This window comes from Mesocricetus auratus, unplaced genomic scaffold (genome assembly GCF_017639785.1).
Source record: "Mesocricetus auratus isolate SY011 unplaced genomic scaffold, BCM_Maur_2.0 Super-Scaffold_100008, whole genome shotgun sequence".
Classification (NCBI taxonomy): domain Eukaryota; kingdom Metazoa; phylum Chordata; class Mammalia; order Rodentia; family Cricetidae; genus Mesocricetus; species Mesocricetus auratus.
In genome coordinates, this window is record NW_024429192.1 from 68,960,876 (window position 1) to 68,987,418 (window position 26,543).

Consider the following 26,543-nt stretch of genomic DNA (forward strand, 5'->3'; position numbering starts at 1 on the left):
GGAGAGTCGTTAAGAAAAACATTGGATGGCAATCTTTGCCTCCACAAATATACACATGTGCACACAACAGCACACACACTCAAACATGAGCACATACAAAAATGAAACAAAATTTTAGACAAAGGACACAACTCCGGGGAATAACCCGTGTCCTAATCCTGGTTTTGTTAACTTTTTAGCTGTGTGACCTTGGGCAAGTCACTTAACCTCTCTGGTCTCCATTTCGCTAGTGGACGATAGTGGTAGGGATAATTATAGAGCTGTTACGAGGATTAAATAAATTAGCCTTTGGGAAGCAGTCGGAACACTGTGGGAACATCATGTTGTAAATGTGCTTGTTACATCCAATAGGCATATCTAAATGGCTGAAGACAGATGGTACAAGGTCTTTGCTCTTAACCAGCTCTGCAGCAGCAGCTCTAGCTGTAAAGTCAAGAGCCCAGAGGCAGCAAACAAACAAACAGAACTACAGCAATCACAGGCACAGACGCTGCTTGACCCAGACACGGGGTGACCCTCCCCGCGGTCAGGGTGGCCGGCCGCCCCCTCCCCTCCCCCTGGAGCTCTGAGCCGTCTGAGTGCACCGGAGGGCAGACTGTGTTTGTTCCAGGGAGACACAGGGTCTGGGCCTCTCCTTGGTTGTAACTGTCCTCCTGGCTTCTCCACATATTAGCCCAAATTAGTAAAAGGACTCGTAAAAGCATTTACTAGGCTCAGACAGCAGAGCCACTTTCTCTGGCTGCAGGGCTTAGCAGCCACAGCTGCTGGTGCTAAGGGCTGAAGGAGGTACCCACTGCGCCCTGAGCCCAGCCAGGTCCCAGCCAGCCAGTCATCTCACCCAAAGGACCATTGCTGGGGAGGCTCTGCCATGGCACACCGTGATGTGTCAGGCGGAGCTCACATTGACTGCAGACTTCCCAAAAGGAAAAGTCCCCCAGTAGGACTTGAATTGCGAAGACAAGCATCAGGTAGGCTGAGTGTCTGAGGCAGGATCTCCCTAGGTATGAGCTGGGCCTTGAGCTCTTAGTCTTCCTCCATCTCCTCATCTTCAGGGTGTATAGCCCCTTCTGCAAAGAAGAGAAAGGGAGCATGGGGGCTTGGAGCTGGCTCACTTAGAGGACATAGGGCATGCTGGCTGGAACTGACCAGAGCCCTACATTTCCCCCATCCAATCCCACAGAATTTGGGTATAGAAAGAATGGGTGAGGCCATCCCCACTGGGCAGGGAAGAGCGTGATCATTGCCATCACGTCTCTAAATTATTATTGTTGTTATTATAATAACTAGTGGGTTGAGTTGAGTGGGTGGTGGATGCCAGATAATTACTAAGACCCCCAAATTAAAGTGTGGAGTCTTGACTTTTCCACGGCTTCTCAAAGAGGAAAATGAAAGCTGGCCTCGGGGAGCTGGGGAGGAGCCCCAATCGGGAGGCGGAGAGCTCGACTGGACGGGTTACGGTCTATGGAGAAGGCCAGGCTGGGTAAGAGAGCTGGCATGGGGCCTTGGGATCCTGGGCTCCAGAGCGTCCTCCCTGCCCTGGGATCCCAGACTGCAGAGCCTCTGCCCTAGGAGCACTGAGAAGATGGTCACAACGACTCAGTGGCCTGTCCTGTACCCCCTCATCGCCTGAACCTTAGATTCCTCAGCCACACCTGCCTTGAGGGAGGAGGGCTCTGGGAGAAAGGTGGGGCTTTGCGCCCCTCAGGTTTGCTCAGGACCATGGATTCCCTTGACATCTGGGTGACACTAGGAAGTAAGGCCCTGCTCTCCTGAGTTCAGTAGAAATGCTAGACTTAGTTTCCTTCTGCTTAAGACCGAGTGACAACATCTCTGCCTTTGGCCCCTCCCTGGCCCTGAGGACTGTGAGATGGACGGAGATACGGTCCTGGGAGGCAGGGTGGGAGGTAATGACAGTGGGCTCTGTTATTATTGTCATTACTGCTCTGTCCAGCAGGCAGCAGGTGATTCACAGTCTGCATTCTGAGGCCTGTCAGGACCTGCCTGCCGGGATCCCTCCGTTTCAAGGCCTGGTGGTTCCCAGCTTTGTGGCAGCTTGGGGGCCCTCCACCAAAGAGTACAAGGAGGTATCAGATTTAGGCAATCAGGGTGTCCACCTCTGAGTCAGGAGCAGCGGCAAGAGGTGAGCGGAGCAGGTACTGGGGGCTGTGGCCCTATCTCCTAGGAAACGGTGACTCCTTCCAAAGAGTCAGGGAGGGAGCAAGAAGCTGGGCCTGGTGGGCTCCTCTCTTCCCTGCCCTATCTTCCTGACCTGAGGAGCCTCTAGACCAGTGGTTCTCAACCTTACTAACGCTATGACCCTTTAACACAATTCCTCACACTGTGGTGACCCCCAGCCATAGAATTATTTCATTGCTACTTCATTAACTGTGATTTTGCTACTGTTATGAATCATAATGCAAGTATCTGAAAGGGAGGGTATCTGATATTCGACCCCCTCCAGAGGGGTCAAGACCCACAGGCTGAGAACCACTGCTGTAGAAGCTGGGCAGGGTGGCTCTCACACTATCCCCTCAGCTCCTAAAATCCTCTGTGTTACAGGACCAGCTCCCAGCCCCCACCACCTGAACACTAGATGCCCCAGCAGACACAGCAGAGGACAGGGCTCCTCCTAGCTGGGGCTCAGGGAGGAAAGGGGATTGCAGTGCAAGTACCCAGACCACGGGGTGGGAGTTCACAACACGGGAGCTCTGTCCCCCAGCAGGCTTTGGGGGGTGTCGGTGCTAGGTGCCGACCAGTCAACCAGTCACACCTCTCCCCCCCCCCCCCCCAGGTCTCTGCTGTGGTCCCTCAGCTGTCACAGAAAGTGACTTGAGTTTGCTTTTAACTGGATCCGGGAGGGATCAAATGTGACTCACATCTGTACCCAAGAAAATGAAGGCTGGAGACTCTGTGGCAGAGTGCAGGCCCCAATGCAGACTCTGGCGTCTCCCGGGTCTCTCTGTCCATTTTGATTCAGTGAGAAATAACGATGGTGTCTGCAGCTAATTGCTAATGAAGGGGGAGACAAGGTTCTGGCCTCTCCCTCCAGGCTGAGGCGTACTTCCACACAGGCTTTCACGTTCATGGCCGTTCAGGCAGCACCTGCTTTATCCATTGGTCTGGGACTTTTGTTGTTGTTTTATCTAGACAGGGCTTTTCTCTGTGTAGCCCAGGCTGGCCTCAACCTCATAAAGATCCACCTCCTGAGTGCTGGGATTAAAGATATTTGCCACCACGGCCTGGCATGATCTGGTACTTTATGCTGAGATTTTCATTAGGTCCCAAGAGTCCAGAGACAGAATATAGCAGGATCCTTGATGGTACCCTAGACTGATGGCTTGCTGGAATTGTAGAGTGTCGATCAGGGATACAGAAGGGGGAAATGCTCCCAGGAAATAGGGAAGGCTTCCAGATACAGTGTCATTGAAGTGGGTTTTGAGGGGTAAATAGGAGTTTGCTAGAGAAGTCTGAAAATGAAAGAGATGCAGTAAATGCAGAGAAGATTCAGAGAGAGAACTGGTAGAAAGAACTCTGTGTGTTTAGTAATAATAAACAGATTGACAGGCTGGAAAGCCAACCTCACAGTTAAACATACTTGCTAAACTTGTAGAGGACCCAGGTTTGGTCCCCAGCACCCATGTTAGTGGCTCAGAACCTCCTAGCTCCAGCTCCAGGGACTCCACTACCCTCTTCTGAACTCTGTGGGCACCAGAACACATGTGGCACACACACACACACATGCCGGCACATATACAGACATTAATAAAAGTCGGATAAATCGCTTGAGATGGTGAGAAAGAGTGAGGGGCGGTGAGAGACAATGTTACAGGGTGGGTGGGATGAGACCTGCCCAAGGAAGGCCAGGTGCTAGTCCAAGGACGCCAGTCAAGCTCGGATCTGAGGTTCTCAGGCCCAGCAGTCCCGTGGTGTCCTTTGCATCTAATTTCCATAACCCTTCCCCCACTCCTCATTGCCCACCCTTCCCGACCTGAGAACTTGATGGTCCTCTTGAGGCCAAAGGGATGCTCCCAGAGAGGCTGACTGACTGCCAGCTGGGGTCACCAATGCTAGCTCTGTCTGCACAGGGGCCTCTCCACACTCTTGGCCACTGCCTCTGTGACTGGCATGGACTCTTCTCACCCAGGCATGCAGCAGGGTCAGACTCTGAAGTTGGACCACAGTATTACAGCAATCCCTCTGCTCCCCTCTCCTGGTCTGGCCCAGCTCCGTCCCACCTAACCCTCAGCTGATGCTGTCTTTCATCTCCCTCTTTCTGACTGGTGGCTTTGCAGCCCCTGCTCTGGGAGCCTGGAATATGATGGCATGCTTCCTTTTGCCTAACTAGGAAAAGATGACTCTCTGGCAGAGGACAGAGATGTGTTTTGGGAGTGACAGGCTTGAAGTGGGACTGGGTGACATCTGCCTGACCACTTTCTCCTATCTGCAATATTCTCACCCACAAAATGGGGACCTCAGGCCTCTCTGTGCAGGGGCTCAAGGGGATCACACGTGGCAATCAAGGCAGAGCAAGATGGGTGAGAGACTCGGGCAGGAACACATTTCACTGCTTCTTCTGAGACTTAGCTTCCAGCAAGAAAGACAGGAGCAAAACAAAGGAGCAACTCCAGCGAAGCTCTATACTGTGTGGCAATGACTCAGGAGCGTGGCAGGAAGGGAAGGTGTCCCCCCACACCCCCACGCCCCCACACCCCCACACCCCCCACACCCCCCACACCCCCGCCGTCCCCATGGGCCGGTAGAGCATCTACTAGTAGGAGGAGCCAAGCACTTCCAATTCCGGAAGGAAGGAAAGACTGTAGTGTGGGCTGTCCCCTGAAAGCCTCAGACAGGTGACTCCTACTGACCTGGGCCAGGCCAACCCACCGGGTTGCAATCTCACTGCCCAGCCCGCAGGGTGGCTGTGGAGCTGGTTGGTGGAGTTGGCTCAGGGAAGACTGACTATTTTGTATCTGGCTTCTGGAATGACTAATGAATGAGCTGTCTCCGCTGCGGGAGAATTATGCCACTTAAGCAAAACCCGGTCGGCCGGGAGCTGGGCGGCTCGGAGATAGCGAATAGGAAACGCCTGTCAGGCTGATGCTTCAAAGCCAAATATACTCTCTGCGTAGCTCTCTCTGTTTGCTAAGTTTATTTATGCAAAATATAACTCAGCTGAAAATATGTAGATGGCAAGGAGCTAGCTCCCTCCCCCAGAGAAGCCGGAAGGCGGGGAGAAGAGCGGTCCTCAGGCAGCCTGCAGGCCTCAGGGAGGAGCAGCCAGGCGCCTTTCCAGAACCAAAGACAGGGCCTGTCCAATGCGGCAAGTACTACGGGAGAGTAAGGGAGCTGGGTTCAAGTACCACTGCAGTCCATTTTCTGGGTGTGGCCTTGGGTCTATGGCCTAAAAACAGGGTACTGAACTAGGTCACATCTAGCACTCCGTAGCACACAGGTCACATGGAGGCAGAGGTGTCTATGGGTTGCCAAGAGACCTGGGCATAAGGATAAGATGATCTTGAAAAAAGACAACACGAATTTCTTAGTCCACGATGCAGAGGATGCTCCAAGGATTACATGCAGGTCCCTGGGAAAGAGTCCGGAACCAGCGATCTGGAGCCCTGGTGGCAGCTCATACTGGTTCCCACCTAGGGTTATCCTCCGGGAGGGAGCTGGGATAAGGGGACTGCGGCTCCCAAGAAGAGCTGGAACAGGACTGAGCAATCCTAACAGGGTGTGTGAAACACAGCGTTTTGCTTTCTGAGCCTTGGCTCTAGTCTAAAACAGGCAGCGGTTGCCAGTCTTAGGGGAACACAGGTGAATGCAGCATGCCTACTTCAGTACCCAGCATGCTTCTCCCTCTGCTAAGGGAGCAGCTATATCCTTATTTCCAGGGCTTACAGAAGGGTTCTCGGCAGGATAGGCACCGGGTGAACAGAGGCTAGGTACAACCCTTCAACCATTTCATTTGCTCTTTAGGCTACTGGCAGCCCCCCCTTAACCCCGCATGTCCTCCACGGTGTATAAAGATCATAAGGAAGGGTTAGAGAGATAGCTCAGTCCATAGTACTTAATATGCGAACATGAAGAGCTGACTTCAGACTCCCAGAACCAATGATCTAAAAAGACTGAATTGGGAAGCCCCACCCCCTCTGCAACAGGAGGTTTCAATGAGTTCCTGGGACTCTGAGAGGAGGGAGGTCTGCTGTAGAACAAAGAATCACACACGAGCCTGGTGATGGTGGCACATGGCTTTATTCCCAGCTGGGAGGCGGAGGCAGGCCCATCTCTGTGAGTTCGAGATCAGCCTGGTCTACAGAGTGAGTCTACAGAACAACCAGAGCTACAAAAACAAAACAAAACAAACCACCCACAGAAAATGTCAAAAACAAAGCAGGCACAGGAGTGAATGGTGGTGGTCAGTCTGGATATAGAGGGTAGCCTGGTCTCAGCCCCTTGCATGTGGAGCCCCAGTGCCTGGAGCAGCTGCAACTGGCTGCAGGAGGCTGGATCCAGGTGGAGTGCAGTGGGGTGGGGGCTGCCAGGTTCAGCTCTCTGGATCCAGTGGGGTGGGGGCTGCCAGGTTCAGCTCTCTGGATCCAGTGGGGTGGGAGCTGCCAGGTTCAGCTCTCTGGATCCAGTGGGGTGGGGCTGCCAGATTCAGCTCTCTGGATCCAGTGGGGTGGGGCTGCCAGGTTCAGCTCTCTCTCTGGTAGAAGGCATTCGGACTCAGAAGAACTTGACTCCTATCTCCGACCACAGCACGACATCTCTCCATTTTCCTCTCTGAAGTGAACGTAGTCATAGCACCTTCCCAAGGATGCAGACAGAATGAGGCCACTGTGGGGCTTCTGGGGTATGCATGTCCATACAGCAGAACCCACTCTAAACATGACAGTTGACCCCTGGGTGGGCTTAGAAGCATCCCAGGAAGCATGTGGCAGAAGCCCCATGCATGTAAGAAAGGGGAAAATCACAAAGGTTGTGACGACATAGAAACCCTATTAGAATTCTTCCCCCACCACTGTCTGTCTGTGTGTCCTTCAAACTTCAGTATCCTCGCCTGTCCAGGGGAAGTATTCACAGCAGCTTTGCAGGGAGGCTGCAGTGATTTAAGAGGGCTTGTGCAGACTCCCATCCAGGCAGTGCTTAGGCAATTGCTATGCCATGGCCTCAGTAGAACCATGAGGGACCAGAGAATAATGGAGCCCAGAGCTCACCTCCTGCTCTCCTGACTGAAGAGCTCCAGCAATGCAAACATTTCTTCGCAGAAGTAACAGCAGCCAAAGCAGGGGTACCCAGAAGGCCCTGGCAGGTTGGCCCAATGCTCTCTGGCAGACCCCTCCTGCATGCAGAGGGTTGACTCAGAACCAGGTGAGTCATGTTTGGTGGTGAAAGGCAGCAGTGACCCCAGCTGGGAGGGCCTAAGAAGACAGGGCCGAGGGATCGGGGAAGGAGATGGGAGGAGATGCTTGCATGGACTCAGTAAGCAAACAAGTGATCGTCTGTCTTTGTCAGGGCTTCTATTGCTGGGATGAAAACACCATGACCAAAAGCAACTTGGGGGAGGGAAGGGTTTATTAGGCTTACACTTCCACATTGTAGTCCATCATTAGAGGAAGCCAGGGCAGGACCCTGGAAGCATGAGCTGATGCAGAGGTCATGGAGGAGTGCTGCTTACTGACTTGCCCCACATGGCTTGCTCAGCCTGCTTTCTTATATTTTTGGTTGTGAGCCTAGCCTTTAATCCCTCCAGCCCTCAGTTTTCTCATAGAACCAAGGACCAGCAGTCCAGGGATGACCCCATCCATAATGGTCTGGGCCTTCCCATATCAATCAGTCATTTTTTAAAATGCCCTCTAGGCTTGCCTATAGCCCAGTCTTAGGGAGGTATTTTTCTCAGTTGAGTCTCCCTTCTGTCCAATGACCTTAGCTTGTGTTAAGTTAACATACAACTAACCAGCACAGCTACCATGTGCACTTCCATATAAGACACCCCGTAGACAGCATGGGGAAGCAAATAGCTGTGGCCTCTGCATCTTCAATGCAAGCTAGTGGGACAGCAACAAAGAAAGGGAGCTGTGGGGAGGCCACCCCTGGCCAGGTGCTGGCTGGAAGGAAGCAGGAAGGAAGTCAGGCAGAGGCCTGTCCACGGGGAAGGAAGGCAGGCTGTTGGCTGCCAGGATGAGCCTGTGTCCTGGGATGAAACGGTTCTGCTCACTGATCCAGCAAGACAACGTTAGGGTCTCCATAAGATGAAATTAATGGTGTGTGCCATGCAGGGCTGTCGGTGACTATTCGGTGATACATGGGAATTTGTCCTTTCAACAAATGTCTTACACGTGGTAGCTATCATTAATAAGAACATTCATTGCAGAGAGTTGGACGGAATGACAGGATTTGGGAAAGATCGAAGTTGACATGTGGGTACCATTAGCAGGGTTGAGCATCTTAGCTAGGAGCTGGAGTGTGAGCTGGGGGAGTCAGCTCCTGCAGAGGGGGAGCCCCATAGCACCTGAGCAAGGGATGCAGCTCAGTTGAGGGGTGTCTAGGCTAAGTGTTTTCACCTGATTTTCTCCAGTATCTTCCCAGACAGGTGTTGTATGTTGTATAGGCTCCTAGAATTCCACAATTGGAGCCAGAGACAGCTTGCCCTTTGACATGCCAAGGGCCCCAGTGGAAACACACACACACACACACACACACACACACACACACACACAATTATCACCAGTTCTCTTGATAGGAAAGTGCCGAAAGTCTCAAGAAGCTTCAGAGGATGCAGGAAATGCAGCGTGCCGAGACCAGTCTGAGAATCGTGCCCCCCAAACCTGTGCCCACTACAGCTTAATGAGCAAACTCCAAAGCTGCTTTCTCTGTAATCTGACAGTGAGGAGGAGATGATGCTAAGGAGCCCCCACTCCACCCTGTGGGTTGCCATGACTACCCAACTTCTTAAAACAAGCAGGAACTACCTCAGCATCTCCTTATAATACAAAATAAAATTACTATAGGCAGAGAGCTCCAAGGATGGGAACCTGTTACTACAGGGGATTCTTCAGAGTGGCTGGAGATGAAATCTGAGCCCGGATGGATGAGCCTTCTGCTCTCCCCAGCCCCACGGAGCCCTGCTCTGCCATCATTGCTGGCCCTCTCTCCTCAGCTGGACTTCATTTGCTTGTGAAATGATGAGTAGTAAAGGAAAAACATCCCCACTCCACATGAGGGGACGAGGGGCCTAGGTCCCACGGTGCAGTGGAGCCCCAAAGGAAGCAGAGGCAGCTGCTCATGGGAGCCCTGCTGAAGCTGGAGATCCACGGGGCACACTGCAGCCTCCCTCTGTGGTGGTGGTAAGCACGGGTGTTTCCAGAGCAGGGACTCTGCTGGGTCACAGAGCAAGCCGAGAGGAGGTCTGTCATCTAGGAGCGTGTCCACCTGCAGCGCCCACCTGTGCAATTGGGCACGAGGACAGAGGGAGAGGGGTGTGTTCTCCCTTTTTCAAGATCTTCCTTCACTTCCTGGGGAGGAGTGGCCACCCTCCCTTAGCTACGGGGACAGTGGGAGGGCTTCACCCTGACTTTCAACCCTAGTGAACACACTCATTTATTGAAACAAATTACTGAAACTGCAGGACCTACTCCAAAGGACCCAGCACTGTTTCCCTCAGTGCCACACATCTAAATTTATCTGGGGTCTGCTCTGTGCAGAGAATGTCTTTTTGATATATTCTAATAAAAATCTTTCCAGAAGGAAATGGTCATTTCCCTCTTTCCAAGCTGTGTTCCCTATGAGCCCTGTAAGAACCCTGTGGTCGATTAGAGGCCTCCAACATAGAGGCCCTGGGGCACCTGAGCAAGTCTTGCGAGATGGACACATAGGTGTCTATTTGGGTCTCCACTGATGTGAAGGAACACCTCGATCAAAAGCAACTTGGGGGAGGGGTTATTTTGTTTACACCTCCGCATCACAGTCCATCACTGAGGGCAGTCAGGGCAGGCCCTGGAGGCAGGAACTGAAGCAGAGGCCATGGAGGATGCTGCTTGCTGTCCCGGCTTGCTCAGCCTGCCTTCTTACAGCACCCAGGACTAAGAGCCCAGAGTGTGCCAGGCCCTCCTACACCAATCATCGATCAGCAAAGCTCAGCACCGGCCAATCTGGGGGAGGCATTTTCTCCATTGAGACTTTCTCTTCCAAAAGAGAAAGCTGGCATAAAAGTATCCAGCACAGTAGGCATCCATGAACGTGGGAAACAGTCACAAACCAGTGTAAGGAGAGTACCAGCTTCACTTTCTTCTGGATGTGGGAGCTCAAACAAGTTGCCACACCCTTGAGACTCAGGTTCCTCCTTCGAAAAATGCTGGTAAACAATAGGACCAGCTCAGGGAGTTGTAAAAATAAATGAAACAAAATCTTCTCCAAGAAGTCACCTAGAGAAGTGTGCCTCAGCCATGCCCGACCAATGAACCCTTTATACAGAACCCTTAATAAGACCATCTTTACTATTCAGACATGAAGCAAGTAGATACCATAACATATGCTATAAAAAATCAATATAGTGTCACAACTGGAAGCCAGATAACTAAAAGAAAACAAGAGAGCTAAACAATACACATATACATATTGTCAGCGATGAGCATGATTCTCCCATCAATCCTACAATCAATACATTTGAATTAAAGACGAGAAACCATGTTTTTTTGCATGAGTCTTTTTTTATTTGATGTTCTGAAATAAGATTAAATAAGCACTGTATATTTGTAAAGACAGTTAACTTACCACTCATCTACAGACATGGAGGGAAAGAGGTGTGTTATTTGGGTAACTCAAATACTGTGAACACTTTGCTGTTGGTAATGTTGTTTTCTAAAATGACGAACAAACCCTGGTAAAGACAAAATAGAGTGCTCTCTGGGTCTGTAAGACAGTTCCAGACACAAAAATTATGTACTTGAAAACCATGAAAAGTATGTTGTGTTTACATACACAACAGAATTAGCTGTTAGGCGCAGGCCACTGTAAGGAGGTTTTCCACCTGTTCGAACTAAGATGTCACATGAAGACAAGACTGGCCACATTCATTTTATTTGTCTATCTTGGTTTCTTTGAGACAGGGTCTTACTATGCAGCCTTGGAGGCCTAGAATTCACTCTGTAGACCAGTCTATCTCAAACTCACTGAGATCCTCCTGCCTCTGCCTCCCCAGTGCTGGAATTAAAAGCATGCACCACCACAGCCAGCTCAAGACTGCCCCATTTATGACATCCCTCTACCTCCTCCCAAGTGGCACCTCAACCAGCAACAAATACAAATATACCGCACGCTTCCAAACTGCCTCTAGGGGGCAGTACTGCCTCCTCTATAAGCAGCAAGGCAGAGAGGGCGCAGGACGTTTTCCAAGGGTAGAGCCACACAGCCTCAGGGAACACAGCACAGTCGGCATTAGGAACTCCATCAACACACCACTCCAAGTCCCTGCTCTGTGTTGTACCCTGCCTGGTTTTTATTTGTTTCTCACCACTGGCAATGGCCATATGAGGCGTCTGGAATAGGGGAAGGGAGAAGATGCAATAAAATAGCGTGTCGGAAGCAGCTTGGTCCACAAAGTTGAGACCGGCGCCGTTCCTCCACACATACAAAAAGCATCATCTGCTCAATGGACAGATCCTGTATCACTTCGCTGGACAGCTACTGACCTCTTTAGCAGGAGAACCAACCGCACTCTTTACAAGGTCATTCCCCAGGTGCTTGCCACCAGCCATGTCACAACGGTGGAGCTTCTGGCGTCTCCACCGAATGCACCTGAAGAAAAGCCACTGTCTTCTGTTCTGTGGACAGGGTCAGTCAAGGTACCCGGGTGAAGTCAGCTGGTATGTACCCCAATAACCAACTAAATCTTGCCTAAGTCTCTTGTTTCCCACAAATGGAGCCATCATCTCTCATCACCCAGAAAAGGGCACATTCTCGACAGGAAGTGAATTCCAATGCAGACACCACAGGGGACCGAGCCTCTACCACTTGATTCCTTTACTACAGTGTGCGCATCTGAACTTCCAAGGGCCAGCTCCTGCTGCCTGGCCCTGGTTGCTGCTGTCCCGAGCACACAGGGGCAGCCCCCACACGGGCGGAGCAGTCCTGAGCCTGGGGACCAAGCCATGGCACATCAAGGCCATCTATCTGATAAGGCCAGATTTCTTTTTGCGTTTGTTGGTTTTTTGCTTTCCTCAACAGCTGTAAAGGGTGGACCTGACTGAAGCATCCAGCCTGATCTTAGCTGCCCTGTGTGTTTTGGGGGGTGAGATAGGGATGTTGGGCAAGCAATCCCGTCATGCCTCTAACACAGATTCTCCCTTCTCTGCTTTGCTTGGTGGAGGCAGGTTTATTCTTTAGGAAAAGTTAGGTGACTTTGCCCTAGATAGCAAGCTAGGGAGGGGCTGTAGTCTTAGGTGAATCAGGAAAGACACGGGGAAAGAGTCTGAGGCTGTGGGTTGAACTCCCTAGAGAGAAATGTGAAAGCCAGTCTCATAGAACAAAGGTTCTCACACAGGCCCACAGAGCATATCTTGTATATCCGTTTCATCGAGAGACAAATCGGTTGACCAACAGCTTATGTGGGCAAGCCTACGCTTGGGAGTGAGGCTGGGCACAAAGCAGGCTTGACATGTGTCAAGGGGGTAGAGAAGGGACCAAGAGAAAGGAAGAGCAAATAAGAAACAAAACAGGAACGCTGAAGACATCTTCTCTGGGTCACTCTATCATGGCCTGTTCTTTGAGGCACGGAAGTGCTTGGGACTGTTGTAGCTTTTGAAGTGGAACTAACATTCCCTAATGTGCACGGGGGTGTGACTTTCAGAGGTATATTTCTTCAGCAAGGACAGCAGCAGTTGTAGCATCCCCGACACCTCCACCAGCTGGCCTTCTGCTCTGCACAGCGACCTCCCCAACTTGGGGCACACTTCAGGAGGACCCAGAAGGGCAGACCTCTCTATAGTGAGTCTAACTCACAAAGCCAGTGTGCTCACGGGTGGCTGTAAGTCCTGCATGTATATGAGAGGCACCTGCCAAGTATTTAAGTCTCCACACTTGGTCCCACTGCCAGGGATTTGGGTTTAATTGGTCTGGGCCAGGCCTGGGGCACAGGTGTGCTTTAAAGTTCCCCAGGAGATTCTAATATGTGCCAGGGTCAAGAATCACTTGATTACAATAGGACAGGGCCTTGGCTTCACATTCGGATCAGCCACCTTTCATTTAAACATACTTCTAATAATCTAGTTGTCTGACTTTCTAGCTGGTGTGAGATTGAAAGTCATATATTCAGAGGGAGAGATGGTATGCACGAGATGCAGCAGGACACAACACATCAGGTCTGACTACAAGGTAAAGATAAAGAGCAAACAGCACACACACACACTCACACACACATACACTCACTCACACACTCACACTCACACACACACTCACACACACACTCACACTCCAGTATATCCTATTTACAGTAAGGCCTGAGGAGATTACTCAGGGAGAGTCAGGAGACCAAAGGCTATAGTGTCTCAAGTGAGTGACACACACACACACACACACACACACACACACACACACACACACTGTGATGTGTAAGGCATGTGCAGACAGGTGCCACCAAGGCAACGTCATTCGATTCTTACCACAGGCCTCTGACACACATATTAGTCCATTTTACAGATGAAGGAACCAAGACTTAAGGAGGCTCCCTCTTGACTTGATCAAGTTTGAACCAGCAGCAAGCTTTAAAGCCAGAACTTGTTGTTGTTACTGTTTTTCAAACAGGGTTTCAATAAATAACGCAAGCTGGCCCCAAACTCCTAATCCTTCTGCTTCAGCTTCTTACATGCTGGTTTACAGGCATGTGCCATTGTGGAGGGCCCACATCTGAGATAAAATGTCAAACGTGGGTCCCGTTAGTGCAGCCCAGCAATCACATGTGTTTGGATGTGCCGTGTCTGTTTTGTGTGGTTACCCACATTCTTCACGACCTAGTGCCTAGCACTACATTATCCTCAGTGCCCATCTGCTCAAGATGTTCTCTTTAAGAACAGCTACACACGTGTACATGAGCATACACACACACACACACAAATACGTGCTTTTTAACAGTGATGAAAGAACTGGGCATCCATTTGGGAAATAAATAAATAATACAAGTTATTTCCCAGCTCACACCATTCATCAAAATGGATACCAGATGGCTAAAGGCGGAAATGAAACCATCAAGGTACTAGAGGAAAATATAAGTGAATATTTTATAATCTTAGGATGGGGAAGGACTTTCTAAACATGTCAACAAAAGCAGAAACCATAGAGGAAAAGATTGATAGATTTGACTACATAAAAAATTAAAAACTTATGTACATCAAAACCCAGCATAAATTGAAAAAATACTCAACCTCACTAGCATTCAAAGAAAGGCAAATTAAAACAGCAATGAGGGACTCTTTTTTTTCTTTGCTGATCAGATTGGCAATGATTAAAAAGAATGATAATGCTGAGAGCTGGGGAGGGGACGGGGTGCTCTCACACACGGCGGGAGGCAGTGGGAATCACTACATTCTTGTTGGAAGACATTTTGACTCTAAGTATGAAAAGAGCCCAAGGCGACCCACACCTTTGACCTAGTAATTCTACGTATAAAAATGTATCCCATGGACAGATTTGGTGTACTACACATGCTGCACACTTTTGTTTTGAATACTGAAAACCTGGAAGCTGAATGTTTTAACAACCTGAATTAGTCAAATAAATTGCGATACACCACACCCAATAGGACACAGCACGGGAGTGCTGGAGTGACAGACCAATGGCACAGAATGGAGAGCCCCAAACATTGTACATGCAGGTGCGACTCTCCTTTTCTATAAATATCAAACCTATGCGGCAAAGGCAGATTTTTAAGTACATGGAGCTTAGCTAACTGGGAAAAAACCTGGACCAATATTTCAAAGGCGTACAAATGGTTAACCTTCAACTAAATCATAGATTTAAATGCAGCCTGGTATGGTGGCACACGCCTCTAATCCCAGCACTTGGGAGGCAGAGGCAGGTGGATCTCTGGGAGTTCAAAGCCAGCCTGGTCTACAAAGAGTTCCACCTGTCTCAAACACACACACACACACACACACACACACACACACACACACACGCTAAAAAAATTAAAGTAGCATATGTATGTGATTCTCATATATATTGAGAAGTAGCAAAGTTCAGAAAGATATACTAGAAAATATTAATAGTACTCCTCTCTAGTTGGTAAGATTTACAGCTGCTTCATTTTAATTATTTGTATTTTCTCCTTTTTCTGAGATGATTGCATTTGTTTTTGTTTTTTGTTGAGTTTTTGTTTTTTCAAGATAGGGTTTCTCTTTGTAGTCCTGGCTTTCCTGGAACTCACTCTGTAGACGAGACTGGCCTTGAACACAGAGATCCGACTGCCTCTGCCTCCTGAGTGCTGGGATTGAAGGAGTGCACCACCACCGCTGCTTCGGTCACACACACACACACACACACACACACACACACACACCGCCTCTCTACATTTGTTTTTATAACTACAAAGTCAAGAGAAAAACTTACCTTAAATAAGCCTTAAGGTTATTATTTTTCATAATTACCTTATAAAACAAAATTTATTAGTGTGGTTCATGACATGTGAAAATATACATATTATACATATACAAAACAATGTATATAAGATGACTATTTTCAAAAATAAAAGTGTATGTAACTAAGATCTCAGGAAGTATGCTACCAAGTATTGTTCTCTGTATATGTGTCCGAGTGTCTTTCTTCCTTTCTTTTTCTTTCCTTTCCTCCTCTCTCTCTCTCTCTCTCTCTCTCTCTCTCTCTCTCTCTCCCTCTCTCTCTCTCTGTCATGGTCAGAAGTACCTCTTAAGGCTGGGCGATGGTGGCACATGCCTTTAATCCCAGCAGGAGGATCTCTAAGTTTGAGGCCCACCTGATCTATAGAGCAAGTTCCAGGACAGTGAAGGCTACATAGAGAAATTCTGTCTAGAAAAAAAAATTTTTTTAAACAGAGCCCTCAAGAAACATTCTAAAGTTTGTAATTATTTACCCATCCTAGGTTGCTGACTATGTGGATGGACTGTCTGTACACACTGATCTAAGGAAGCAGAAAGCTTGGCTATGGGCCTCAGAAGAGGTGGGTACTTAGCCTTTCTTTAGTACCCTTGGGTGGCCCTAAATGCCGGGCTGTCAGCTGCCATGCTGAACACAACAAAACTATCTGTACTTGAAAGACCTATTCTAAGGCAAGGCAGGCTTCCTAAGAACGGGTCATTCAGCAATCTGTCTTGCAGCAGGTGGGTTACAGATCTGCTGACCCCAAGAGGTGGCTCAGGGGAAGCATGGATAGTGAACGGCAGCTAAGGTCAACTATAAGAACCCATTTCTTGGCCAGTGCTCCCCCACAACTTCTGCTGCAGCCTGCTTGGTCATCCTACTCTTATACCCAACTTGTTAAAGGATAGCTTGGGGGTGGGGATGTGCAGCCTGTGTTATGGCTCAGAGGATACAGGCCATTGCCACTAAGCCTAGTGAACTGATTCTTGGGACCCCCATGGTAGGAGGAGGGAATCGACTCTGAAATGCAGTCCTCTGGCCTCTAGTCACCACATTTTGCATTCATGCATCTCCTTCCCACTCAGATAAATAAACAAAAATATAGAGAAAAAAAAGGGCAGCTCCAGGAAAGCCCCCCTCCCCCTTGCAAAGGGGCCAGGACAGGTCTGAGCCCCAAAGTCCATGCAACTCCCAGGCTCTTCATTGTTCCTAAGAATTTATAGTAAAAGCCTCCGAAATGGCTTCTTGCCCTCTATTCCTGCCCTGTCCGGCTCATTCTCCAAGCCCCAACACCCTCCTGGAAATACAGCTAATTATTTTATTCCTGGGATCAAAACAGTATTTCTCGAACTCTACCACTGAGGTCCACCAAACAGCAGACAAAAGAAAGAACTGTCATCTCTTCTCCCAGGGGACCCAGCCGCCTGAGGCCCCTGCCAGTAGGTCCTTGCTCTCTTGGAAGCCCCTTTGTTTTCTTACAGATCCATGGGATTTTTGCATGCTGTTGCACAGACTATCTGAATGTCTTCTATATGAAGTTGTTTCAAATTATTCACCTCAAGGAAAATTGATGCTTCTGGAGGAAAACTGTGTTTATGCATAGGCTTCAGGTGTCCTCCTGGGAGACTACCAGTGGGGTAAAACTCAGGCTCTGACAAGCAAGGCGGTTTCTGGTTTGAGCCTCCCGACACTTCCTGGGCCTTTCCTATCTGTCACTCATCACTGGGCCACCTGGACCCCTGCCCGTTCCTGATATGCCATCTTCCTCCTAGTCCTGAGAGGACACTGTCTACTTGTTGACAACCAACTCACTATCCCAAAGGCCTTGAGGGAAGCGGAAGCCCGGTGTTCAAACCCGGACTCCATTCTTCACAGCAGACATGCTTGCCTAACTTCTCCTTCGCATCTGTGATAGGAATGACGTGAGACTCAAGCCGTTCACTAGGCAACCCAGGCTCCTTCACCCTTCTCCTGGATCCTACTGCACTTCAGGCCCTCACCGGGCCACTCCTCCAATCCCCTTCAATAGATCAGCGTCTCCTCAAGACTTGGTACTAACTATGAAATACACTTATGTCTCTGCATTTTGTTTGTTTTAGGGTTTTATTTGTTTGGTTTTTTTTTTTTTTTTGAGACAGGGTCTCTCTATTATGTAGCCCTGACTGTCCTAGAACTTATTCTGTAGAAGAGGCTGTCCTGGAACTCGCAGAGGTCCACCTGCCTCTGCCTCCTGAATGCTGGGACTAAAAGCATGCACCACCATGCCAGAGCATTAAATATACTTTAAATAATAGTGTCCTTTATTAATGTTTCATTCCCTTAAAAATTAATTAATTGGGGGACTGCAGAGATGGTCTACTGCTTAAGGGTGCCTCCTGCTCTTCCAGAGTTCAGCTCCTAGCACCCAAGTTGGGCCACTCACCACTGCCATAACTTTAGCCCCAGGTGATCTGAAGGTCCCTTTGGGGGACTGAAGTCCCCCTCCTCCACAAACACACAGATTAATAAAATAAAAATGAAACTTAAAAAAATGAATTGATTAGCCAGGCCTTGGTGGCGCACGCCTTTAATCCCAGCACTCGGGAGGCAGAGGCAGGCAGATCTCTGGGAGTTCGAGGCCAGCCTGGTCTACAGAGTGAGTTCTAGGACAGCCTCCAAAACTATACAGAGAAACCCTCTCTGGAAAAACCAAACCCCCCCCAAAAAAAGAATTGATTCAGTGTGTGTGGTACATGTGTGTGTGCATATATTGATTCAGTGTGTGTGGTACATGTGTGTGTGCATTGATTCAGTGTGTGTGGTACATGTGTGTGTGCACAGGCAGGTGCACTTGCCTTTTCATGCATGTGTGGAGGTCAGAGGTCAGCTTTAGGTGTCTTCCTCTGTGACCCTCTACCTCCCTGTTTCAACCATAATGACTGGTCAACAAGCCACCTGGAACCTGCCAATCTGTGTCACCCCACACTGGAACACATGCTATCCCTTGCTTTTACATGGGTGTTGGGGATCTGAACTTGGGTCTTCATGCATTTACCCACTGAGCCTCGGAAGTTCTCATGTCTCTTTGGATAATGAGAGTGTTTCTCAGCCATTGCTTTGAGGGTTGGTTCCTGAGAAGCTGGCAGGGAGCCACCCACGGAGACCATAAACACCTCCAGAGTGCAGCCCCGCCTCCCTCCTTCCCACAGCACCTTACTCACGCTGTGCTTAGAACACACCTAGTAACTGCTTGTGGCATAAACAAAAGCTTCACATACATGATGTGGGTGGGGAGGGGGAAGGGGGGAGGGGGGAAACCCTCTCCAAAGGAGCCGTTATGAAGAAAGGGTCATTGTTACAAGAGGCAGAGCTGGAGGCAAGCCCTTCTCCCGTCCACAAGGACCAGTGCCCCCAATTACACCAGCTGGCCTCCAACTTCTGTGTGAGCCGATTAAAAAGCACCCTCTTTCTAGTGCCTGGAAACTCCTGCAAGGAAAGTTTGCTGCCCAAAGTTGGCTTTTGACTAGAGTCTTAATAAGAGGCTTCAGCAGGCTGTGTGGAGAGACAATGTCACTTTAGAGAAGCAGCTGGAAGCGGCAGTTAGAAGAATTATTTTAATGAATACATTTCCTTTCAATTGTATGGGAATATCAAGATCCCATTAGAATGGGGAAGCAATTAGAACTAATAAAGATGAATGCGCAGTGCTCGGTGCATGCGGAATAACAAGCAGCTAACAAAGGGACTCCCAGAGCAGGCTCTGATCCAAAGGAGCCCACAGCCAGCAGCGGGGAGAGGCCCTGCTCAGCACTCAAAGCCACTGTGCCCTGTACATTCTGATCACGGCCTGGCCCACAAATGGCATGAGTTGTGCCTCTGAGGTGCGGGGTGGCCCCACCCCCTCCTGGGTCAGCCTCTTGGGTGTTGAGATGGACTGTTGGCAGCCTCTTGGCAACAGCCATTCCAGCCAGGGCTCTGGCTCCTAGCCAGCTTCTAGCCTGTCCCTCCAACTAGGCCTCATTGTGTCCAGGTGGCAAATGCCTTCTCAGCAACTCTCCTTAGAGCTTTGGAGAGGGACTGGGACAGTGAGGAGGGAAGGAAGGGTGAATGAGAAGGGGCCTTCTGCCCTGCCTCTCTCCCCTCCCCCTCCTCCACTGCCCACAGTCTGAACCTCCTCTGAGTCTGGGGTTATGTTACAGTCGGTGGTGAGTCACAGACAGCCAAACACAGGAGTACTGTTGCTTACACAATTGCTCTTCAAACAGCAACAAACAATTTTCATTACCCAAGTCAGATCAAATCATTCGCCTGGCCATCCTGCCTCAATCCCAGCCACACAAACAGGCCCTAAGTCTCAGGCTTGCCCATTCCACTCTGACAGCACTGGGCTCCATTCTTCCTTGGGCTCTGGGGACAGACAAAGCTCTTTCTTTCCTTTATTCGAGCTGGGCTGCTGCATGGCTGTCAAGACTAACAGGAGGAGCGGGTAGGCTCACACACCTCTGCAGTGGGGCCCACTCAGCTGCGGCCCAGCAGGCTTCTTAGCACCTGTGTGAAGAGGCAAAGGCTTGCTGGACTCCGTGCCTGAGTGTAGGAGGCGGCCACCAAGAAAAGCCTGGCTCATCACCAGAGTACTCACTGGCCTCTGGTGCAGTGTCTGTACTTGACGTTTCTTTGTTTAATCTGTCTTGGCCAGACATTTTTTTTTGGAACCAAGAATGTATAAACTCATTCTGAAATGTCTGTATGAGAGGTCAGTTACACATTCATTACTGGGATTTTTCTATCTTCTGACTTCTCTTAAAACAAGACAAAAACACTTCACAATCTTCTTTGAGCCTCAAAATAACCCTGTGGGTGGACAAGGCAAGAGTGGCCCGGTGACGAGGACACAGGCCTGGGGTGCGGCGCCCGTCCAAGGTCACAGGATGAAGGGTTGAGAAGCTGGCTCAGCACACTCTGACACCTTTCCCACCGCCACTGAGTGCCAGGCATTCCAAGAGGCGTCACCCTACAATCCTTTACTTCCACGGTAACTCCTTGTCCCCTTGCACGTCATACGGTGCTAAGAACCAAGGGCTGGAAGGGCCCTCAAGGAGATTTTGATCTACAGTCACCCAAGTGCTTGCCTTGCCATGCCCCCTACCAAAGAGAAAGCCCCTCCTGCCTTCTCATGGCTCAGATAAAGACTGGAAAGTTCCCTGGACATGGCAGATACAGTAAGCACTGGGGGAAATTGCTGCTTATGCCCCTTCAGTACAACACTGTAGTGTCTAGGGCACCTACCATGCTCCCCTCCACTCACCACATGCAAAGGCCTCTTCACTTAACTTATGAGTCTTTCTTTTTATAATTCTGCAGTGCAATTTGTAAACTGTGAGATGCATAGGTAGTAAGTATACAGCTTGGCAAGTTGTAACCAATGTATTCCTATACTAGAGATACAGAGAATTTTCATCTACCCAGAAAGTCTCTGTCACCCTTATTCAGTCAGACCCACCCGCAGTGTCCACTGTCTTAATTATATCACATAGATTAAACACCCAGAATCCTATCATAGCTATCTGCGTGAATACAAGGAATTTGTCGGCATCTACTGCTATCTTTCGTTTAGTGTGATGCCTGTCCGCTTCACCCAAGCTGTGTCAGTAGTTTGTTCTTGTTCAAAAAGCAAGTACTGAAAAATGAAATCCTAAAAAGTTCTGGTAAGTAACTGGAGCTGGAAAAAATTATACTGAGTGAGGTCACCAAGGCCCAGGAAGACAAACGCCGCACATTCCCTCTCATAGGCTGATCCCAGTTTCAAATCATCTGTTTTGTATGTTTAACTCAGAGCACAAGTGGAAGCCAGGAAACTAGAAAGGGCCATTTGCTTTAAGGGAGAGGGAGAGACTATAAATAAAACAATAGCAGAGAACACTGGGGGGCGTGGAAAGGCTTAGGCAGGAAGGGGGAACGAGGAGGGGCAACCCCAGGAACCCGGCATGAAGAAGCCATGTGGAACCCTACTGTCTCACAGACAGTTCGGAATTATAATTGAAGGGGACAGTAGAACACATGTGATATGAAAGAGGATGGCAGAGGTGTAGGAGGGGATGACACACTGGAGGTGAGGGTTTGAACTGGGACAGGGCTGGGTGGGGGAAGGGAAAGGAGTTAACCACAACTAAGGATATGTGGAAACCCACTAGTATGTAAGTTCATATCAATTACATTTTTAACAAGGTGGTCAAACGTAAGTACCCTGCACGGATGGAGAATGTAGCTCCAAATCTATGGGTTATTAAATAAAAATCACAGCACAAGAGGCATGGAATACCTCCCTAGGAGCTATTAGTCAGGGAGGCTCCAGAGGTCTCCAGAAAAGCTCAAGCTATTGCCTTGCTCTTGGTCTCCCATCGTAACTTCATGGTAAGAGCCTACTGCTGAAGACAAAACACACTTAGCTGCAGGACATAAATCCTCAAATGTCCTCCTTGCTGGTCAGCTTTCCCAGTGCTGGAAGGAGCTATGCAGGCTGCTGCGGGGGTGGGGATGGGGGATGGGGGGACATAAATGGTTTTACCCAGCACCAGACCCTGAATGCTATAATCCTAACCTGATGGACAAAATGTGCCCACTGGTGCCCAATACACAAATGACTGCTGTGGGGCAACTAACTGCTTTGTTTGTTTGTTTGTTTGTTTGGTTTTGGTTTTCTGAGACAGGGTCTCTCTGCATAGTGTTGTGTGTAGATGTTCCAGTGCAGGAAGGCCACCCATTGATCTGTAAGGAAGCCTAATAAACTCATTGATTTCCCAGAGTGAACTCTGGTGGAATTGTACTTCAGTTTACCACTGAGATCTTAGGAGGAAGAGTGGACTTCATGTCTCCCCTGTAGGTAAGGGATTTCAACAATACTGGTACACTCTTGAACTTATGGCACCTGGGGTTACCTGCACAAGACCAAGCCAAGCAAAATTCTAGAATGGATGGAAGAAGTACTCAAGAGGCTCCCACCCCTGAGGTGCTATTGAGAGTTGTTAGTTAGCTTCTGGGGGAGGGGAGTCATTCTTCTTTTGGGGTGCGGGCAGGGATAGGTTGCCCCTGTTCTAGTGGATAACCCCATAGCCATGCACACAAGGCAGCGCTAATTGGACTTAGTCGTTATTTATAAGGAGGAGGGGAGAGGAGGAGGAGGAGGATGAGGAGGTATAGGGGAAGAGGAAGAAGAAATTAAATAGGAAGGGTAGTGTTTTGAGGGAATCCAAACGGAGATGGAAGGAGTCAATGGGAAGTGATATGATGATATTTCATTGTATATGAGTGTGAAATTCTCAAGAAATAAAATTTAAAAAATCTGTTTCTTAAAAGACTTGAGAGATACAGTAGGGTAACACTAAAGTGAAGTGACACATTAATTTGGAAAGTTGGGTGGGGGGACTTTGGGAAGCTTTGGAGAAAGTAGATATAAACTAGCTGATAACTTAATAATAGTTCACTTGAAATAAGTCTTGTTAGTATATGTAAAGCCATCTAAATTCTTGCTAACTTGTCTCTTAAGATGCTTTCTATCAGGCTGGAGAGATGGCTCAGAGGTTAAGAGGACTGACTGCTCTTCCAGAGGTCCTGAGTTCAATTCCCAGCAACCACATGGTGGCTCACAACCATCTACAATTCAATCTGGTGCCCTCTTCTGGCATGTAGGCAGAACACTGTATATGTGATAAATAAATCTTTAAAAAAAAAAAAGATGCTTTCCATCTGTCCTGTCTCCTGCAGGCTCGAATATCTCTCCTCCATCTTTCCCTGGCCAGTCTTGCTGTGGCAGGTGCATTATCTTATCTTCAGCACTAGCAGGACAGCCCAGCCGGGATCATGAACACGGGAAGGCTTCAGAGGTCTGGGTTTGCATTTCCAGTCTAGCACATAGCAGATGAGTGGTTTGAGGCAGGTAATTTCACCTCTCTGTGACTGTTTCCCATTTGTAAAATGAGGATAATAATACTTTGCTAATAGGGATTTGGGAGGACTCAATTACATTGTACATAAGACGCTTGGCACAATGCTAACTAACAATCGCCTCAAGCTAGACTATAATAAACACCTTCCTGCCTCATTCACACACTTCAGTTTTTGTAAGTCATATATCAATGGGTATATATTTTTCAAAGTCTTTTTCTCCTTTCTTTTTTGGGGGGATAGGGTCATGCTATGTAGCCCAGGCTAGATTTGAATTCTTTTTGTTGTTGTTGTTGTTTTGTTTTTTCAAGACAGGATTCCTCTGTGTAACAGCTCTGGCTGTCCTGGAACTTGCTTTGTAGACCAGGCTGGCTTCGAACTCACAGAGATCCACCTGCCTCTGCCTCCCAGTTGCTGGGATTAAAGGACTGCACCACCACCGGGTTTATTACACTCGTTTTTCTCAATGACGCAACTGAAGGGCAAAGAGTTTTAGTTAACTTGTCCAAGGTTATGTAGTTGGCAAACAGCAAATGCTACAGGAAAAAAAAATACAACCATTTATAAAACGTCGGAAACAGCAAGACTTTAATGAGAATCAAATATTGGAGAAAATGCTTTTAGAACAAAACCTAGCACAAGGATTTTAAATAAACCTAATTATTATGATGATTCAGAAATATCAGTGAATATTGAGTACTTGGGTGTTAACATAATTGCTGTGATGACTCAGAAATAACAGCAAATACATTCTATGCATGACCTTCAAAGAAGACTTGGAAAGGCAATGTTGTAAACGTAGCCCTGAAGAGTGGATAGGAGGTGGAGGGGTATGAAGTGGGAGGGGGTGAGGGGTTAAAAGGGAGAGAAATAAAAAACCAAAAACAAAAAACTTAAGGCCGGGTGGTGGTGGCGGCGGCAGCACACGCCTTTAATCCCAGCAAAGGCAGGTGGATCTATGTGAGTTTGAGACCAGCCTGGTCTACAGAGAGTGTTCCCGGACAGCCTCCAAAGCTACATAGAAACACCGTGTTGGAAAACAAAACAAAGAAAAAAGCGGGGTTGGATGAGAGTAGTTTTGATGGGGGGAATGCTTCCTCTCCGGTGTATCTCTCATCAGCGCAGAGTGCTGTCCTCACCTTGCAATTAACCACTGACCAGTATTTCGGATCGCTTCCAAGAGCCTCTTCGCAATGAAATAAGCATCCTCTCCACACACCACCGAGGCCGTGGACAAAGACTGCAGTCTTTCCCCATGTGCCCTGATAAATTTTAATGCCTCCAGCAAACGGACGGAGGCCCTTCTCTAACTTACCATCCCAGCCGTGTCTCTATGCTCGCCGCACTTCAGCCTCAACATCTGCCACAGGCGCTTATGGAAAGATTGCGCCGGGACTCGGCTTCTGTGCTATTTCGCACACAGAAGCTTCCCCACCCTGAAGGGCAGCTAACAACGTTTACCCCGAGGCCAGGGTTCACACTACCCGCGGCGCGGGCACCAGCCGGAGCCGGTGCTCGCTGCCAGCCTGGGAGGAAGCGGAAGGGCTGCGCGCGGCGCCGGGCCGCCATCTTGGCCGAGGGCGCCGGAAGCGGCGAGCACGGACTGCGGCTGCGCGGCCGTGAGCCGGCGTGGAGCTCGCCGCGACCTCTCGATGCTCCCGCCGCCGCCGTCCTCCCTGGCCTGTTCGCGCAGTCTCCGGGGTGGCTCACCCGGCACCGCCTGCCCGAAGGCAGGTGGCTGAAGCCTGAGAGTGGGACAACCCCGCCTCCTCCCGCCGAGGTCGAGCCCGGGACCTGGCCGCCTCCCAACGCCAACTGATCAGACTGCTGCGTGCCTGCTCGGTGCAGCTTCTGCGAGTGGAGGACAGGAAGAAGCGCCTCATCACACGCTTCCAAGACGGCGAAACACCGGAAGATCGCCCTAAGGCCGCACAACGTCGCGGTACGTCCTTGCTTTCCAGCTGAAACAGATTCACCGCCAGTACCGCACTTAACATCTTGGCCATCGGGTTAAAACCTCTTGATGGGTGGAGCAGGCTCTGGGAAGAGATGGCTCCAGATTAGGTCTCTTAGCGATAGTCATGGGTCTTATCTACATGAAAGGTAATGATAGCTCCGGGGAGGCTCAGTTCTGGGAACTGCTGAGTCGTCGGGGGGGGGCGTGCGTCCATCAAAGCATGGGTACCGAGAAGGCTTATTATGGGAAGTTTTGTTCAGCAGCGGTACCTTAGTTATAGACAGGTGCCTTGCACCAATTCACCGGAATATGAATACCCTTGGAGTTCCCGAAGCAACCTGGAAATCACCAAGATGAAAGCCCTGGGGTTCTCGGCCAGGCTTCGGAAGAAAGAACCGCAGTGTTGTCCGGAACAGTAACGAGGTCAGCAGAGCCAGAGCCAAGCCTAATTAGAGCCGCGCTTCACTGCTGGTGAGGGCAGGAGGAAGGGTGGCCACTGAGGGCATGCGTATAAGAAGTGTCATTTTCTGAGAAAATTGTGGAACTTTAGTTTTTAGATCTTGTATCTTGTCAGGTTTTGTTACTTTTAATATAGTAAATTTAATATATTAAATTGCTATTTATAAATGAGGCCGTTCTCTTTCCTATAGAATTTTGTTGTAGAATTTTGCACATTTTGTAAAATGAATTGAAAAACATTGCATTTGGGATCCTGAATGCATTATGCAGCACTATAATGCTGAACTTGATAGCTTGAAGGACCTCACCAGGTTGATCTGGTACCAGGGTGGGAAAACTTATTTGATGTCGAGCCTCTAACATTTTTTGTGTTCTATTAAAAAAAGAAGAAGATTGGTATGTACTTCTATTTGCTTAGCTATTATGGTGACCCAGAAAGTGAAAATACAGTAAATGAGAAGCGTATCCTGGTACACTTAATAAACTTGTTGAGCATCAGAGTTTCAGGCATTTGGGGATAGGACGGGTAGAGTAAAGAAACGGGAAATTACAATACAGTGAATGAAAGCTTCAAAGGGATGTGTAATCTAGCTGAGGTGGT

General features: G+C 49.1%; 1 long non-coding RNA gene across 1 annotated transcript; it reads right to left on the bottom strand.

The window, feature by feature from the left end:
• Nucleotides 1-303: 303 nt before the first annotated feature.
• On the bottom strand, nt 304-24,964 carry LOC121141998. Its single transcript, XR_005879007.1, has 2 exons — nt 24,842-24,964; nt 304-1,067 (listed from the first exon to the last, which is right to left on the bottom strand). It is a non-coding gene; the product is annotated as an uncharacterized LOC121141998 (long non-coding RNA).
• Nucleotides 24,965-26,543: the final 1,579 nt, after the last annotated feature.